The 16,111-nt window shown below is 36.7% G+C and overlaps 1 protein-coding gene across 7 annotated transcripts in view; it reads right to left on the reverse strand.

Moving 5' to 3' along the window:
* Positions 1–16,111, reverse strand: part of ADGRL2 (adhesion G protein-coupled receptor L2) — a 280,781-nt gene that overhangs the window by 154,149 nt on the left and 110,521 nt on the right. The window lies entirely within an intron of this gene.

Raw genomic sequence — 16,111 nt, forward strand, 5'->3', positions numbered from 1 at the left:
CTATGTCACAAGTATTATTTATTTTCCATGCTCTCTCCCGTTCCTAGCCTACTGCTGAACTTAGGACAGACTGAGAAGTTTACACAGCAAGGCTATGTTCTCTGCCACAAAATAAGAAAAATAAAATAAAATAGGGCATCTGTTTGTTGGGAAAAAACCCCAAAACAATAAAACATTACAGGCTTATTAAACTTGATAATTTAAAACCAATGTGTTCTCCTCAATTCTTCAATTTCTTTTGTTCACTTTGTTCTTTTCATCTCTGATCTGGGGCATGTGGGATTTGTGTGTGCAGTAGCTTTCTGCTGAATGAGTTTTTCATTTTTTTAAAAATCTACGTGTTAATGTTGTTTAACTTCTTTTGCTTTCGTGCAAACTATGATTGTATTCTCACAAAAAATCTAATTATAAAATGGTTCAATGGCAAATGTTCAACCTGCAGCTCCATCAATAGCCAGAGTATTGAAAACTTGGTATGTAAACCATTTTTCATACCGATTACCCAAACATATTATTTCGGTCCTGATTTATTTATCATAAATTATCCTCTGTGGCCTGTAGTGACTGGAAGTAGCATGTATTCTAGCCTGCATACTTAACCACTCAAAGTGGTTTTTAAACCATGGCAAGAAGCCATGTGCAAGATTCTCAGTGGATGTCTGTCACCCAACCATTTTACATTAAGTGTGATACGTGAGCAGACAAATTGGGATTTCCATCTTTATCGGATGCTGTGAATGCATGACCAGCAGAAAAAAAAACTACCTTGTGATGACCTGATTGCATGCATTTCACACTTCTGTAAAGCCAGAATATTTGTCACAAGGTATGAAACTAATTGAACCAACTCCCAATTCTGTGAGAGCAGAATTCAAGGGCTATGTTGAGCCAGAAGGAGAAGCTCCTTGTGAAGGCTGTGCTCTGCAATCTCTGTTGTTTTTTTTTTTTATAAGGACGGCACTGGGACATGTAACAAAATACAAAAGACATTCCAAGCATGTACAAAACACATAGCTCTTTCACTGGTAAAGCATCACAGCAGTTGCACTTAAAATCAAGGCTTTTTATTTCCACAACAGGAGATTCAACTTTGAGTCAATATTAAGCTCAGCACTTTTCTTCTGATTGTATTTACCCTCTGACAGCTGCAAGCTGCTGCCAGCTACTCTGCCAGCCTCGAATACCATTTTCTTATACACACAACTGAGTTAGCAACAGCTCTGTGCCTGACTGATAGCATGTGCTAACTGGGAAATACAACTGACACAGACGGAAAACCAACACAAGCCCCATAGCCTGAAGAAGCAGCATCATTACTGCATTTAACTTCGTCTTATTTCTCTTCATTGCATGAAGGAGGGATCTAGAAGGTTTAGGACAGTGATGGCTAACCATTTTGCCGTCGCATGCCAAAAGCGGGGGGAGCACGGGGGATGGGTTGCGTGCACACATGCCCACACCCATAATTCAATGCGTCCCATACCCCGCACATCTGCGTGTAACCCCCCCCACGCTCCCCACGCTTTTGGCGATGGCCCGATGAGCCCGTTTTTTCGCCCTCCCCAGGCTCCAGAGGCTTTCTTGGAGCCTGAGGAGGGTGAAAATAGCCTTCTCCAGGCCCTCTGAAGGCAGGAAACGGCCCATTTTCCAACTTCCAGTGGGACCGGAAGACCAGTTTCTTGCCCTCCCCAGACTCCAGAGCCATTCTAGGAGCCTGGGGAGGGCAAAAATGGCCTTTCCCCCCCGGAAGCCACCCAGAGGCCAGAAACAGCCTGTTTCCCGACTTCCAGTGGGACCGGAAGGGCTGTTTTGCCCTCCCCATGCTCCAGAAGCTTTCTAGGAGCATGGGGAGGGTGAAAATGGCCTCCCCCCCAGAGGCCTTCCAGAGGCTGGAAACAGCCCATTTCCCGAGTTCTGGTAGGCCCAGAAGGCCCGAAAATCAGCTGGCTGGCACACACATGTGCACTGGAGCTGGGCTAGGGCAATGCTCACATGCTCACAGATATGGCTCCGTGTACCACCTGTGACACATGTGCCATAGGTTCGCCATCACGGGTTTAGGAGATATGATGATTAGGACAAAGATAACTGTACCTCAGTAGAATGTGTGTGAGAGAGTGTCCGCATATGTGTGTGTTGACTCCTGAAGACTGCCTGGACAAGTCCTTGAAGATTTTTTGGCAAAGTGTTTTGGAAGTGGTTTGCCACTGCCTCCTTCCTATATCTGAGAGAGAGGGACTGGCTTAAGGTCACCCAGCTAGCGTAAATGGGACTAGAATTCATGGACTCACAGTTTCTAGTTTGACCTTGACCACTTCACCAAACTGGTGCTCACCTTAGTAATTAGCATATACAGGTAGTCCTCAATTTATGACCACAATTGAGCCAACAACATTTTTGTTGTTAAGTGAATCATTGCAGTTGATAAGTTAGTAACCTGGTTAAAGTGAATCTGGCTTCCCCATTGACTTTGCTTGTCAGAAGGCTGCACAAGGTGAACATGTGGCCTAGGGGCACAGCAACCGTCGTAAGTATGAACCAGTTGCCAAACATCTGAATTTTGATCACATGATCATGGGGATGTTTCAAAGGTCGTAACTGTGAAAAATGGTCATAAGTCACTTTTTCAATGCTGCTGTAATTTTGAACAATCACTAAATGAACTGTTGTAGGTCGAGGACTATCTGAACAAATTTTCATCTGAAAAACAGTAATGTCTGAAACACAGGACAACTACCAGTTTTTCCCAATCTGCTAGCTTTCAGATAATGTTGCATGTGCTGGCATGGAATGACTAAATTGTAATCTCACACATCTATAGTGCACTAAGTAACAGACACCACAGGAATTCAAGAAATGCTACTTTATTGCTGTGTAGTAAGAGAATTTTGAAATCCAGCCCCAAATCCTCATTGTCCCTTTTAAAGACAACACAATCAAGATGGGATAGTTCTCTTTCTCACACTTTCTGCTTCCTCAAGATTCAGTAACTGTTTTTCCTCTCCCACCACTTTCTCAAGGCTAGAACTAACTTCCTGAATAATGACAGAGGAATAAAATCTATCTTCTTTCCTGCCTAATATTAACCATTTCCACAATAGGCCTCTTTATAAGCTTTTCTGTAAAAACTAAAATAAGAACAACAATTCCAAATACTACAGTCCAAATTTCCTTATAGGAAATTAAAGAAATATATAAGCCTTAATAGAAAGCTTTGGGTGCTTTCTCTGAATTTTTATTGTATTTGTTGTAGAAATCAGAACTATTACTATTTCAATTGAGGTTGCCAGGACTGTAGAATTCAAAACCAGACAAAGTATCAGCAAATCCATGGCAACATGCTTTATATTAAGGGACACCATAATCACTGAATCGTAAAACACTTCTTCTGCGAAAGTAGTTCAGCTATATCTCTAAACCATGGGAATGAACGAACGCCAAGAAAATATGCATTAATAATTAAAAACAGAAGGAATATTCTTGAGTTTGGTGGCTGAGAAGGATAGATTTATAGTGCAGAGAAAAACATTATACATTGCTGTCATCTGGATTTCTACAGTCTCTTCTCAGCAATTCAGGAGAGGTGGTGGGAATGCAGTTTACATGTCTGTGTACTTATGCAGCAGTATTAGAGAAAAAAACAGATAGGAACACAGAGAGATTTTTTTTAAGAGATTATCCTTCAATTTAGATTACTCTGTATTTTGGGCTGCTGCTAAAAATAATAGTTAGGTTAAGCCTTGGTGAATTCCCAACAGAGGTAGCACATTCCTCACCATCACTTTCTTTTTTTTTTTTTTCATTTTTTTAAGAAAGGCAATGTGAACCAGAGAGAAACAAGCTGTGCAAAATGATGAGAAGTGGAGATCTTGCTATGAAATCCAACATGTCATCAGTGTGCAAAAACATACCAATCTGTAACGATAAAGGTGAAAAACCTTCCCATTTTTCTTTAGGAACCAGGTAAAGCACAGCAAGTTTTTGGAAGCTGGGATATCTCAGGTAAAAGTATAGGTGTGCTTTCTTTTACCTCTCAAATGAGAACTGGAACATGCAAAAGGGATTATTGGGGATACGATAAGAGGAAAGTTATGGTCTGGATGAAATGTGTAATAGAACCTGAGAAAGTGAAGAGGAATCAAAATCGTTGCACAACACACACACACATGATCCTATGGAAGGAGATTCAGATCAACTCCATCTTAATTATGTTAGATTCAAACTTCATAATTATGTTAAATTGAGTTGGGAACAGCTTTAACAACGTTTCAAGATGCTGCTGTGTTACCCTATTAATAATATGATCTTCCTACTAATCTAAGAATTAAATATATTTCCATTCAGAAGGCAGTTCCTAATAAAGGGATGTTTTACTTCCCTATACAATTTGGGAAAACCTACTGTAAGTCTAGGTCTTACTCCTGCTTTCTGCATCATTGCAAAGTCTAGATTTAGGCCTGTATGAAACTGCCCTAAATCGTGTTCTTAAAAGGTTAATTAACTCTTTTTTTTTTTTTTTTTGCTGGGACTGCTTCTCTGAACACATCAGTGAGAAATATATTTTTGTTGCTCACTTACAACAAATAATTCCCTCTTTCCAATCAAATGTGGAAACTTAAACCTGTGGTACTTTGCATTTGCAATACCTACCAATGTCAGAAAAAACTTCTTCTGAATACATGCAGAAGCTACCCAGTGCTTTCACTGACCATGCAAAGAAACCCCTTTTTGCTTACTGAATGTGAAGAAGCCAGTTGAAGGAACATCAAAGAAACACGTTTTTAGAAGAACAAAGTACTTCCCAAAAAGTGCTTTAACACTATCAAAAGAGTGCTTTACTCAAAGTATGGTCAAAATGAAGGCTCTCCTTTCCAGTTGTGCACCACCCCATTTCAGTTGTGAGTAGAGAACAATCAAAATATATATATATATATATATATATATATATATATTAATTTGATTTATATGCCGCCCTTCTCCGGAGACTCAGGGCGGCTTACAATGCGTTAAGCAATAGCCTTCATTCTTTTGTATATTTTATACAAAGTCAGCTTATTGCCCCCACAAACTGGATCCTCATTTCACCTACCTTAGAAAGGATGGAAGGCTGAGTCAACCTTGAGCCTTGGAGAGATTCGAACCAGCAGAAATTGCAGGCAGCTGTGTTAATAACAGGGTGCACTAAACCCCTGTACTATCAAGGCTCTTGCTTGTCATTAATTGCTGTCATTAATGCTGAGATGACAAACCATCCATTCAGATTTCCTGTACTGTAATTTACTAATGAACCTGTCCTTCAGAAATGATCTTGAAGTACGGTACATAAAACGGTTTCAGCAGTACTATGGAGATAACACACTTCAAGAAGGGATTTAAAGCAGAAGTGCTATGATAATTAGAATGCACTGTAAAACAACTCAAACATGTGTAATGATTTAAAAATGCTGCTTGGCATCTAGTTAGATGATGAACGTACAGCTCATTCTTTAAAGGAATGAGAAGAAAAAGAACATCCTAGAATTTTTGATGGTCAGAAGACAGCTGTATGCAATAAATAAACAAAATTGTGAAAGGCAATTAGTTCTGGCTTTTCTATAACAAGGTGGAACATATCTTCTTCATTTCAATAAACCATATTAAACTCAATAATGGGTTTATATATCTTCTGTACATATCCACCTAAAATACAGATATGTAAGATTACACAGATATTCAAAGCAATATGTGCTTTACATATAGCCATTAAAATTAGGATAATTTGCATACTGTAATTCAGATGTGTCAATTTGCACATCAGTGAAAAATATATTTCCATTGCAGACTTGCAACAAATAATTCCCTCTTCCCAATCAAAGTTGGAAATTTATACCTGTGGTACTTTGTATTGGCAATACGTAGCAATTTGTTACACTGTCACCTATAAATCTAATCACTCCCAGATTCGCTCTTGATTATCTTTGGAACTGTTTGCACCTGGTAGAATCTGCTTATTCTACTTCAACTCATGAAAGGATTTTGTATTCACCCTCTCCTGCATCACACCATCTTTAGTGAATAATTTCTGGATTTATTCATTCAGTTTTATTTTTCATTAATAGTTTTGTGACTTTATCTTCTTATGCTTGTTTTATTTATGTAAGTCCCCGAAAGTCTTATGATTGGGAGCAGAATTAAATTATACAAAATAAATTAAAAAACACTTTCAGCTATGAAACTAAAACTGCTCTGTGGAAAAACTAAGAACTAAAATATTTTCTAGAAAATCTTCCATTTGGGACAAAAAAAAATCTATGTCATTTCAATGCAAACAGGAATGTCCTTGTAAGCATAAACACAGCTTCTTATTCATCTGCACTTTGTTTTTTTAATAAGAGGCTTTATCAAATTTGAGAAAAAAGAAGCTCTGGTTGAGGAAAAATAATAGTGAAAACACTCAACATATAAACCAGTTTCCAGAGCAAACATTGCTAATCTTACACATTGTTCTTGTAAAATAGGGGAAACATGTATGTACTATATTTGTCCAATAAATAAACCAATTCTCTATGCTTATATCAGAAATCCGTACTTTGTTTTGCTGAAAATCTTTATAAAATATATGGTGTGCTTAATATAAACTTTTCTGCCCAGCCCATTTTTATTTCATAACATAAAGTTTCTACTAAGGAAGGCAAAGCAGGTAAAATAAACTGTTCCCCCCCACACACACACAGACCTTAAATCAGTTTTACAAACAGTTAAAAATGTTTGCAAAGACTTAGCAAACAGCATGCTTTGTTCGATTCATTATCCCTAACATTTGTTTAACTGTATTTCAGCAGTGAAGATATACCAGAGTTAACAATGTTCTACAGTAATCAAGATTTAAAAATAACAGTATATGCCCTTGACTATTTAAACTGCAAATTGCTACCATGGGATCTGGGGGGGAGGGGGGACTTTCATTTTTTAATTTATCCCCAAACAAACAAATAAAGGAGACTGTGACATTTCAATTTACATTAATATTGTCTTGGTAAAAGCATTAATATGCATATATTTATTTCCTGTACATGATTCCAAGAAACGGTATAAAAATTACCAAACATAATGTTCATAAAAATACATAGATATTTCTATCAGGAATAAAATAATTGTCATTTAAAATAAAACTTGTGCTGGTTTTGTAGAATGATAAAAGTCATCTTGCAAATATCACATAAAAAAAAAAAGAATTTGTCAATATCTTTTTGACACTCTTGTTATACCAAAAAGCTTGAAGAAATAACTTGCAGAAGCACATTTTAGTGCTTCTTGTTTAATAGATGCACTGTTTTGATATTTTTTATTAATTATATTATGGTAGTATATATTATTAGTAAATCAGTGACTACTGACAAGTTCAACATATAAAGTAGATTATTTTCTTTTTTGGTCTGTATTTTTCTATCTTTTTTGTTTCTTTTTGTTTCATTTAATTGTTTGAATCTTTAAATATATTCAGAAGTTTTGTCTTTTATTGTAATTTTGTAAATTATATAAAAGCTAGAGATTGTTTATGTTACTAATCAATCAAAACACACTACAGACACTAGTAGACACTAGATACTAGACATCAGTACACTAATACTCATCACCTGAATTAGATCTGGTATTTACCACTCTGAATTCAGAACAAGGAATACATTCACATTCATATATGAGTTCTACCCTACTATAATTAACAGTTTAATATACTATTAAAATCCTTAGGATTTTTTCATTCTAAATTAAAGCAAAAATCTTAATTTTTTAAAAAATAGTTTAATAAGTACTGCTTCTAACACAGACCCTCATCAACTTCAGCTCAATCTCTAGCTCACTGTCCACCTCATTAGAACTCATGAAAATTTTAATTTGATTCCAATGAGAACAAAAATGTTGGCAAATAATAACAAAATCAAGTCTCAGTCTCATTGGTTAATGGATCAGAATGCTACCATTTTTTTTAAAAAAATGAAATGAGTACTGTACTTTCTCATATGCATGAAATGTATTACAAAAATGCAAAGACCAGGCATAAAAACATACATTATACATACAGAACATGTATACATTGCATACAGTAAAAACATGATCTCATCCACATTCTTATAAAGCAATAGGGCTGTCTGATATATGCAGAAAATGGAAACATTCTCAAAAGAAGCAAATAAAGATTTAAAGCTCAAGTGTTTGTTTTGAGATGAAAATAGCTAACTTGGCCTTTCCATTATAAATATCATCACATACTACAGTTTTTCTGCAAGCATCATTGGATCTGAGCGGAATATACTAGCACAATTAAGAACAAATATATTACACACACACAATGCTGATACACATAAGTCTAAACAGGCTTAAATGACAGGCACAATGTTATAAAAATGCATGTATAATTTTCCACTTATGTTTTATTCCTTATAAGTCTGGATACAGTCCTCTTTTTCAATTTGTAATACTAATTCAGAACAAACAGATGTGTCTGGTTGTAGAGAACTGTAAAACAAGTTTATTTTTTTCACATCTAGTGATGCTACAATTTTTACACGTATTACTATAATATCCAGACTGAGTTACTGGCGAATGTTGTGAACCATTTCTTTTGTTGTTTTAGAAGCTTCAAGGGTGTTCAAAATACAGTAGCTAGGTTATCAGCTAGTACTTTGACATTATGTTTATATGTGTACTTTTCTCACATGAATTTGGCTATTTAACGAAGTAGTTCAAGTGAAAACTTTCTATGCCTATCACCATTCTTGGTGGTAGGTTTGCATTCAATGATTAACAATGTTTTTTTTTTTTTGAAGCGTATATGAAAAGTTGCCAGTTTCATAATGCTAGTATTGATTTTAAAACTTCAAACATTTATTGCTTTTATTTTTGAGGCTTTTAAATTGCAAGATAACATAGATTTTGTTAAAATAGACAGCTGGATATAAATACATAAATGTGTTGCTATATGGAATGTGGCGATCTTGTGTTTTCTATCTATGTAGACATGCATGCATAAACATGTTTATAAATATATGTGGCAAGAACATGCAAAATTCAAAAGACAATATATAGCCTACCCAGCCAAATAAGATTCTTGATAGCAATAAACAGGAGTGCCCCCCCCCCCAAAAAAAAACCCATGAAAACACTGATTTTTCTATTTATGTTTTGTGGCCTGCTAATGTTTCTTGTAATATTTGCTTTTCAAAATTTTCACAACACGGGAGATAGTACATGCTTTAAATAAACATGCTAGCCATGCATAAAAAAGACTGTTCTGAATTATGAAGCAGAACAGATTGTCTCATGACAGATTAGAGAAGGGCAACTTTCTTATAGATGCACTTTGCAAAAATCTAGAGAGGGATAATGGAGAATGGCAGTCGGTAAAGCTAAATTTTCTGGGAGAATGGAGGCAGGACAATGGGTCATATACATGCACTTCATTTTAAGCCTAAGTGAAGGCTTCTGTATATTTTGTTATTTTATGCACCCCACCACCACCAAAAAGTGGAAACAGTGTCTTTTTATTTTCATCCATTTGCTTCCAAAATTCAGCTCTGGAATTTCTGAGGGTGGCAAAAAAAGGAATTCAGGGGGCCACAGGCAATCCAATAAATTACCCATGATGTTTTATGATTCAATAGGCCATGACAGCACGGTGAAATGCAGATTGGTGTTTAGCATCTCAAAAACTTTTCTTCGGGATTTTTGTCAGAAAGCTCACATATCTTTTCTGAACATGCTACTTGTCTAGAAGGAAAAAATTCTCATTTCAAGAAGGAAGTATATTACCAAAACAAAAGAAGTGGTATCTGTGTGCTGAATTATGAGTCAACAGAATTTCCTGCTGCATTACGACAGAAGTTCTAGGAGAGCAAAAACAAAACTACATATTTTAGAGATTCTAGAACTGTTTATTGATTGGTGTTGCACAATAAATACTTTTCTTTTAAATTCTCATACAATCCCTCTTGGTTTGAATGAATGACCAACATAAGGCTGATAAAAGGAGGAACAAAACAGAACCAAAAAAAAAAAAAAAAAGATTGTCTCCAAGCAACATTAATTCAAAGAACCACTGCTGAGTTCATAAACTAACAAAGGGGGGAGAAAAGCCTTTGTTCCCAGGCTTGGTAAACCAAATTTGCAACAAAGCAGTTTGACACATGAGCTTTGGAGACTGGGGGGAGGTTGCATTTTTTACAGGAAGGTGGGAATGTCTATTTCCCTCTTTTCTAAATAGGGTTAATTCTATGGCATCAATATTCTTTTTTTCTTTTGCTTTAAAAAAAATCTGTTTAGAAAACATCAAAAGCATTTCACTACTTCTCATGGTTTAAAGATTGTTGAGCCCTAAAGATATGAAAGCAAAAAAAGTCTACTAATGCTAAGTAGTCGTTTTTTTTATTGACTGAGTTTTATATCTGAATGTTTAATTCTGTTGTTTGGCAACACTTGATAAAATATTCTAGTAGCGATAAAATATTCTAGTAAATTAATACCTGTGAATTCACTAAGTTCAGCCAGGGTTTCTTTCAGGTAACTAGATGCAAACATATTTTAAATTTAATCTTAATGTATATTTGACCCAATTCACTTTGTCTAGCCAACCAGTATTCTCATTTGAACACATTCTAACATAACAGTTGGAAGTTTGTGATGCCAAGCTTATATCTCTTCTGAAGAAAAAAAAGTTCAAGTTTATTTTTTTATTAGTGAACGTTATTACTTTTTATTTATTAATTTTAAAAAAATTAAATTTGTTTATTTATATTTTTAATTATAAAATTTGCCTCCCATCTTGCGTCAAACGACTCTGGACGGCTTACAACATAAAAAACGTTAAAATAATCTGATATAAAATAACAAAGAGGTAAAATAAATCATTAACCGAAGATGGCGAAGGCGGGAGCGGGATACACGCGGAGGGGGGAAGGGGATTAGTTTTTAATTGGTCAACCACTATAGTGGTGGGTTCCTCCCGGTTCCGCCCAGTTCTGTCGAGCCGGTAGCGGTGATGATATGATGTCACCGAACCGGTTCTGCCCCCCCGCCCTCTGCCCCCCTCACATTGTTCTTACCTTTTATTTGGCCCCACCCCCAATCTATTGCTGCCTCCTGAGTCCCAGCTGATTGGCTAGAAGGAAAAAAACTGTTTAAACTCTAGCTGCGGGGTTTCAAAGGGCCGCCCTACAGCTGATCAGTGTTAAAAGGCAGTGTGGTGGTAGACCAGTGCCTCCAAAAACAAATGAATAGACCAGTACAGTTCTGCAAGCAGTTAAAAGCCTGGTAGATCCAATTAAAAGCCTCTGTTAAATCCTAAAGAATTGTCACATGACCATCAAGCCATGCCCACAAAATAAGTCACGCCCACAGAACCGGTAGTAAAAAATTTTAGAACCCACCCCTGAACCACTTCCAAGATGAAGCTGCCCCACTTGGTCCACAAGCAATCTGGTAGAGCCAAATCTTGAGGCTCTTATGAAAAGACAGAATGTTAGGAGCCAATCCAGTGGTGAAATCTGAACCAGTTTATTACCGGTTCACTGGCTGCACATGCGCGCTGTGCACCAAGCATGTGCACAGGAGAAGAGCAGCATATAAGTATAATAAAATAAATAAATAAATAAATATGTGTGCATGCGCACCATGCACCAAATGTGTGCTGCATGCGCATGTGCAGTGTGCGCCAAAAGCAGGCTTGGGAAGGTAAGTAGAACAGCGAGGGGGAATCAGCTGTGCTGCGTGATTTAGCTTCACTAGAAAGCAGGGTCTCCTGCTTTCTAGCAAAGCTAAACCCTGTGGCACAGCTGATCATCGGAAATACTGATTTGTAGGAAACGATAGCTTTTTTAACTACTGGTTCACCCGAACCACTACCGGTTCACCAGAACCGGAGCAAACTGGTAGCATTTCACCCTTGAGCCAATCTCATATCAGGTTTTAGAATGTTCCAGAGGGCAGGAGCCCTGACAGAGAAGGCTCTTTTCATGGACCCTGCCAGCAGAAATTCCTTGACTGATGGTATTGGGATATGCCCTCCCTGCCAGTGTGGGTGGGACAGGCCAATCCCATTAGGGTGAGGCAATTCTTTAAGTAGGCTGGACCCATGTCATGCAGGGCTTTAAAGGCAAATTTTTAACTGTATTTCTCAGGCTTTATTGCATTATAAACTTCAGGATGTGAATAAGTGTATTCCTGTTCATAAGTAATGTGTGATTAGGTTACCCCTGCCCCTTTTTATTCAACCTGATAATATTTCAGAACCCATTTCAGAACTTTATCAATATGAAAATGCCCTTCTGCTGTCAGCTGCAAAATAACAACAACAACAACAACAACAACAACAACAACAACAACAACAACAGAGTTTCATGTTTAATGAATAAAGCAAAGAGGAAGAGGAAGAGGAGGAGAAGGAGGAGGAGGAGGAAGAAGGGGAAGGGGAAGGGGAAGAGGAAGAAGAAGAAGAAGAAGAAGAAGAAGAAGAAGAAGAAGAAGAAGAAGAAGAAGAAGAAGAAGAAGAAGGGGAAGGGGAAGGGGAAGGGGAAGGGGAAGGGGAAGGGGAAGGGGAAGGGGAAGGGGAAGGGGAAGGGGAAGGGGAAGGGGAAGGGGAAGGGGAAGGGGAAGGGGAAGAGGAAGAAGACACAAAATATCACGACCTGGCCATCAAAACTACAGGGCTATGGATGAAACATGTAACAGTGATACCCATTGTCATTGGGGCACTTGGTACCATGTCCAAAAATTTTACTAAGTACATCAAGAAATTGCAGCTTCCTGCAATAACACTAGCCGTAGTCAGAACATTATACATTTTAAGAAAATACTTGGTTGATACCTAGGACGCTGGCAGCAACCCGTATCAACCATTAGCACCAGTCAATCGTATTTGTGACACATTTTTAAATGTTCAGTTGACTGAGTTTCATGTTTCATGAATAAAAGAGATAATAATAATAATGTTGGACTTTTCTAAAACCAGTTTAAACAACAACAACAAAAATGACTGAACTTATTTCAGACTGGCAACAGCATATTTTCTTTTTCCAGTGCAGATTTGAATGACAAGCCAGTTGATCCATTTGGATAGACTGCTGAATCCTAAAATGCTGCAATCATTAGTTTGTATCACAATGGATAAGCCTCGAAAGCAATTAGATGCTGCCAACGCTCGGAAGGCAAGATCTCTGGCAACTTCCCCAAAACCTTGATTACTGGTAACAATTTGTGTCATGACTCTTCCAAACGACTCTCTGGGTAGGTACATGAAATACAATAGACAGACAGACAGACAGACAGACAGACAGACAGACAGACAGACAGACAGATAGATAGATAGAATCTATATCATTTTAACAGCCAAAATCCTAAAGCCTGGTGCTAAATACTCCAGTTTGGGGCTGGATTTCAATTCCCCAAATGTAACATACTGATCTGAATATTTGTCCAACAGAGTGAACTGAAACTGAAACAGCTCCATTCTCATAGGAGCTGATAGCTCTAATACATGAGATTATCCAGTAAAGCTCTCTAGAGTGTTCATTAAAACATGATAGAGGCATCACTATTGTTGGAGATTATTACTGTAAAACAATGCATTTGCCAAATGTTGACTCCAAGTTATATTCTTAAATGGTTAACTGTCTATGTGTATGTCAAAGCCATAGTGTTCTAATTACTCTTCTTTCGTTATATAAAATAATTTTGTGATACCTTTCCTAGGCAAAAGTTTAATGTATTACATTAGGTGACTGTGTTTCATTACATCATGTGTAAAATGCATAGTCATAAATTTCTTTATTTCAGGCATTTTCAAAAAACAGGATCGTGTGCATAGTTTTATCCTCTCAATAGTGCTGTGAGGCAAGTGGAATTTGGTATCTCTCCCAAATCACCATGATTATGATATGACAATAGTCATATCAATCTTGGGATAGTACTGTCAGAACCATAGTTTATGATTTAGCATGTTGAATTAGCCCAGTTACTTGGGTACATTCAGTAAATTATTTCAGCCAATTATGGTTTGGAATAATTTGTAAAGCTATAATGAGCATACCAGGAAGCAATCCTTGCTTATTTTATTCATGTGGCTGGAACAGGGTTCTCATGTAAACCATCAGTTAAGTAGCATTCCTGAAGCCGGAGTTACAGTTACCAATGTTTACTATATATTTTTTTTTAATTCTCCAATGCTATTTTATAAGATTACACTTAAATTTAGGTGCAGCCCAGATAGTTTACATATTTTTAAGTTTTTCTCTCCTCTCCCTTACTGATTAGCTTTTATGTTGGGTAATATAAAAATGTTCCACATTTACATATATGACTTTAGAAGCCATTTGTATTTTAATTTTCCATCAGTTTTATGGACCAGATATGAACACTTTAATATTAGTAAGATGTTATCCATTTAACACTGATCTTACAAAGAGCCCAGAAGCAATAGTTCTGCAAAAGCAGCAAAATAATAATTGCCTATATAACCCCAGCATTAAATGTATGACAACATCATCTCCTGCGCACTAACCAAATATACTTGAGAAATCAAAAATAATTGGTATGAGACCAGACAATCAAAGGACACTGTGTAATCTTACTTCAAAGTTGGAATTAGTGAAATCTCCACGTCTGCTTCAAAAGCAATCTGTTTTTTTTTTCCCCTTTATTTTTCACTTAACCAGCATTTAGGTAGGATTTAAATAATATAGTGCATGTGGATCTGATACATTTTCATGACATGAGTTCTATTTTTCTAAGGCTTATCAGTTGGTGAGTTTAAATTTGCTACTGGAACAAGCAGGTCCCTAAAAGAGGTGAAGATCCAAAAGAGATCGGCTAAGACTTTGCAGATGGGATCAGAAAGTCCCAAGGCTAGAAATCTTGTGAGTTGACATAACACACAATGAGTTAGGAAATAAGAAGTAAGAGTGGCAAGCATTATGAGCACTTCTGATTCCCCAGCCTCTTGTCTTAATTAAAAGATCACCCTCCCTCTGAGAATTGCACATACAGTGATACATGTTCAAAGATACTTAAAAGTAGTCACTGCAGGGATCTTTCTGATAGGAAAAAAAAGTATAGTATTCTGATTCACTAGCTGAGAAGCTAGAACAGGATACCATGTCTGTTACTTGTTCAAATCCAAAACCTAGGGACCCAAGTTGTCAGTGGTCTGTTTAAGTTGCATCCTCTATTATGCGTGTTTTTAGATTTATTTATTGGGGGGAGGAAGGTTTGTCCACAATACTGAACTCTAAAGGAAGGAAGTGTTTGCATATGCTAATACATTCCATTTAAGGAATCCACATGCAAGAAGGATGCTGTTTTGTTTTCAGCCTGTCTCTGGATTTTCCCGTAAATTGAAATGTTCTTTTTGACAATATGAGGGTCTCTCAATCTTTTAATTTAATGGGGGTATTTGTTTTGTGTCATTAGTGGCATTCACTGTGTTAAAAATAACCTTAGCCTGTGCAAATTTCCTTTTATTATAGTTCTAAAACTGTTTTTAAAAATAGAGGAGCCTTTTTATCATTTTGATCCTGTGATGAAAATAGAAATCATACTATTAGGAAACTGTTACCATCCCAAACAAGGTAACATCTATTTATTTATTTTATCGATCAAATTTAGGTACTGCTCATCTCACTTCCTTTGTATGTTTGTGAATTGGTGATTTGCCTTTTGATTCTCTCCTCCTCCTTCCTTCTTCATTCATTTTGCTTATATGCCATACTTGAGGGCAAGAACTCTCTTATTACTGATAACTGCAAACCACTCCAGAAGATTTTTTTTTTTTTTGACTAACAAGCAAGTTAAACAAATATATAAATAACTAAATGCCACATTTAACCCTAAGAAATCACCCTGAATTCAAAATTATTCTCCAATCAGGGGAAATACACACAAATATATGAAACTCATTTGTTGTGTCTAACTTTCTTATCTTGATAATCAAGGATTGACAAGTCCAGTTGAAACCAACTGTGGAAATGGCACAACATATGAAAAAATAATGATAATACATATAGATACAGTCAGGTCCAGAAATATTGGGACATCGACACAATTCTAACATCTTTGGCTCTATACACCACCACAATGGAGTTGG

The sequence above is a fragment of the Pituophis catenifer genome, unplaced genomic scaffold (assembly GCF_029215685.1).
Source record: "Pituophis catenifer annectens isolate HBS135680 unplaced genomic scaffold, rPitCat1.0.hap2 SCAF_3, whole genome shotgun sequence".
In the NCBI taxonomy this organism is placed as follows: domain Eukaryota; kingdom Metazoa; phylum Chordata; class Lepidosauria; order Squamata; family Colubridae; genus Pituophis; species Pituophis catenifer.